This window comes from Chlamydotis macqueenii, chromosome 14 (assembly GCF_036417535.1).
Source record: "Chlamydotis macqueenii isolate bChlMac1 chromosome 14, bChlMac1.mat, whole genome shotgun sequence".
NCBI classification, from domain to species: Eukaryota; Metazoa; Chordata; class Aves; order Otidiformes; family Otididae; genus Chlamydotis; species Chlamydotis macqueenii.
Genome location: NC_141569.1, coordinates 1,537,147 through 1,541,288, shown reverse-complemented (window position 1 = coordinate 1,541,288; position 4,142 = coordinate 1,537,147).

Below are 4,142 nucleotides of genomic sequence, written 5' to 3'. Positions count from 1 at the left end.
TATCTAGATTGGAATCTTAGTTAATGTCAAAATAAAATGCTGGTGGTTATCAAATTAATAAAAATGTTTTGCTTGGGGAAAAATTTGGTTTTACCACCCTCCCAAGACTTCCTGCTGTCTTGACGTGCTGGTTTACATAGCTTCAGCTGGTGAGTTCATTCCAGCGTGGGGTTCGCTTGACTTGTCTAATCTAGCTCAGCAAAGCTCTGGACTCCAAATCTTTTACCTTAGAAAAAACCGTTACGCGGTACGTGGAAAACGGAGCGAATGCGGAGTCTGTCTGTGCTGTGACAACGAATGGTGCGTACCTGAGGGAACAGATTTTTCTGAACAGATGAGGCCAAAAAAGGATGGGAGAAAGGAGGTGCTATCCCTGTTCACTGCTAAGGAGCTGAAGCACAAAGGAGAAGATTTATATCTTTTAAAAGGTTTATGTCTTGGATAAAGCGGTCAGATCAGTGCATTGCGTGAAGCTCTGTGCCAACCCTGTCTTTTCTCTGGACGTGATCGTCTTGGGCTGCAGTTACCGGGTGTTTCAGGCGTACATTTAAAGCAAAGCTGATGCACTCTACATGTGCTCTCATGTCATCTCCATCTGGTTTTGTCTCTTCATGCTGCTGGTGTCAAAAATTGACCAAAATTTGCAAATTCATAAACTAAAGGCCCAAATGCAAGCGAAAATTGGAGGGGAGAGCTTGAGCAGGCATGCTGAGGGAGAAGATGCTGCCGCACAGAGATGCTTCCTGATCCCATACACAACACCATCTTTTAAATCTTCTAGTAATGCTGAGGAAGGTCAAACTGCCTGGCTCCGGCAGAGAAGAGATAAACGGAGAGCACTGGACAACACGCTCCTTAGTGGTCTGCCACAGCAACAGCCATGGTGCATCTTCTCAAGCATCAGAAAGTCTTGGTAGAAGTATGGACCAGCTCAAAGAGCATGGCCAGCAGCAGGCAGCTGCCAAGTAGCTGGGTTAGCTTCATCACTGCATACATTTGCCAAATTTACGGAGGCAGCTGTGGACTAAGATGGTGGGGAACGACTTTAGAAGAAGGTGATGCTATGCCAGGGACTTTAATTACAAGTAAGACTTGGAAAAACATTGGTGGTGTGGAAGTAGATATGTTCCCACAGATTTTGTTTGGTTTTTTTTTTTTTTTTTTTTTGGCAGGCATGTGGTTAAGCAGAGTGCCAGACTGGTACTGAGGTATCTCTGTATTTATTTGTTTAAAAAAAAAGGAGAGCCTGCATTGCAGTTTGAATCTCTTGCTGGAGGTGCACTGGTCCTCACTTCTTCCCAGCTCTGCTTTGGGGTCCCACCCTCTGGAAATGTGACAAAGGCACAGATGTGGGAGGTGTGCGAGTATGTGTTGTTCACCTTGAAAAATTACTGAAATATTGTCTTTTCACTAGCAGCATCCTTACTGTTCTGTGAAAAAGCTACTGTGTGCCCACTGCCAGCGATGCCTTAAGAGAAAGCTGAAATGCAGAAGAGGTCAGACTTTGCTTTCCTAAAGATCACATTTCAGCAAACGGAAAGGCCGTAAATGCCTGCATTGGTTGGTTTGACAGGAGTTGGAAAGAAAATTGGAATGGAGGGAGAAAAATCCTATATTGAGGGCAAGAACAGCAAGGAAAGCAATACCAAAATTAGCCCTGCATGACTAGCAAGGCAAATACTGATGCTGAAGAAGGAATTAATTTTTCCTCCAAAGCTGTGCTTACTGGGTCTGGCTTACTGTGGGGTTAGCAGGTGCTTGAGGTAATTTCCACACTACGATCAGCACGATAATGCTGTCAGGTGCCAGCTTTGCCAGGTTTGCTTATGTGCCCTCCTCGTAGCAGCTTGCGCTTTAAAGTTACTTTGGAAGATCCTGGTGAGCAGAACGTGGGCTTTCCAGAACAGAGGGAGCAGAAGAAATATGCATCCATCCTGTTTTACTTCTGTAAGAGAACTATTCTTGCTGCTGTTACTGGGCAAGAAAACAGACTGGATGCCCTCTTGAGTGTTCCTCTCGGTGTACTTGCTGGGATGCACGCAGTCCCTAAACATGGATATTTGCAGCTTTGAGTCTCCATATACAACTGTTTTCTTGCTTGTACTGTATTTCTCTCTTCTGTACCGCCCCTTCTGAATATTTACATGTCTGAGGTCTTTCTACTTTGCATAATCCCTGGGGAAAATATTAAGCCTGCAGGCATTTTGCACTACAACTGTTGCATTTTAGATACGACGGGGCCCTGTTTAACACAACGGCAAGTTGTAAAGTTGTGGCCAAAATGCCCTAAATTGCTCAGGGACATTTTGTGGCAATGACAAGCAATACCATCAAACAAGTACAACAAAGACCTGCCTGTGCTGGTTGGTTGGTTGGTTGTTTTGCTGTGGCTCTTTTGGAGTGCATAGTTATTTTGCGCGGATGCGAGAGGGAAAGCAAACACAGACATCGTATTTGGTAACTAACCTTAGAGCAGCACAATTTCTTGGGAAATGCCTCAGCGCTGCAGCAGAGCAGACTAAGAGCAGAACTTCTTTCTACTTTCCTCTTTTCTGTGTCGTCTTTTCCTTACTCTCTGGTTGCTGTTAATCTGAAATGTACCTGTGTCAGTAATAGCGGTTTGGGGTTCTCCATGTGCTTTGGTAGCTTCCTAGGGTGAAAGCCTTACACTAAGCCTGGCTTTGTCAGATTATTTCCTTGGTACAAACTCTGCCACGACACTGTTTCAGATGGCAATCAAAGTGGTGGGGTAAATAGCCCAGCCGTGAGGAAGAGCTGGAGCTGAGGTCGAGTTTCTGTGCAGCGAGCGTGAGCACGGGCTGGTGAGCAGCCTCCCCTCGCTCAGAGATGTGGGCTCTGCTCCAGTTCAGATACTCATCTGCTCGTTCATGACTTGACATGAATTATTTCACTCGGCCACAAACAGGACCTTGATCTTGCTTAGGGGCCATTATTCCACAACCACATACAAAGGAAAATTTTGTAGCTATTATTCCAGGGCTTAAGTTCTCTCTCTCACGACCAGACACATGGCCCAATATCTGTTGGCAAGCTGGGAATACAAAATGAAACACCATTATATATGATCTATTTACAGCTGTATATGCGTTGGTGCTGATCCATGTGTGTTTCAGGCCATGTGCCACATGGGTATACTGGGAGGGGAGCCCATTTAGAAAACAAGGTTGCAGAGCAATGCGTTTCTACTGATGATCTTGGATAAGATCTTTCAGCCTCAAGGTTTCATTTTTCTCCTGTGTCTGATGACCACTGTGAGATAATGGCAAGCCTGGAGCCAGGTTATCAGCTTTGAATGGTTAGTTTCAGCGGAGTTCAGCCCTATTTAGGGACCACATTGGGCGGGTGGATGTTCAAAAGGGCTCTGTACCTCTGGTATCGTATGCTTTTGAAAATCTGAGCCGTGTACGGGGCTGAATTTAGCAAAGCTTCTTAAAATTGTGCCCCACTTGCGGTTGCTGAGATGTCCGAATCCTGCATGGCACTAAACTCAAGTATCTTTCCAGGTGGTATGGGACCCCCGTACCTGGTTGGTTTTCTGGTGAGCGTATCGTGGTTTGTTTGCAACTTCTGCTTCACCCTTCCCATGTTTTGCCCTATTTGGCAAATAACAGAAACAGCAAAGATGCCAGTAACAAATACCATATTTTTCTTGCATTGATGAGTTTCCTGCAAATACCCAGTTTTCTAAGAGTCTGCTAGTCAGAACTGGCTGAGCACTCCATACAAATATATTTCAGCTTGCGGAGTGTTGGTGAATTATTTGCCGTGACTAGCCTTTGGCTATTTACTGTGAGTTATGCAGAGCGAGTGATTAATCATGTACGTTGGGTGCTTTTGTTTTGTTTTGCTTTTTCACTCCATGACCGGATAACTGAAATAAGAGGAGTGAAATGAGGAAATTCAAGTTGCCACATAAAGACTTCCAGCGTGAATGCTAGAGCCAGCACACATTCATGTGAGAGCTGGCGAGACTTTTACTTCTTCCACTACCTCTATGACATTTTGGCAATTCCTGAGCCCATTGCTGAGCTTTTAACTTGTCCCATGTGACACAATCCAAATATGCTGGGCCATGCTCCTTCTCAGTTACTGCAGTGATACAACAGGCATCCAGATGATAT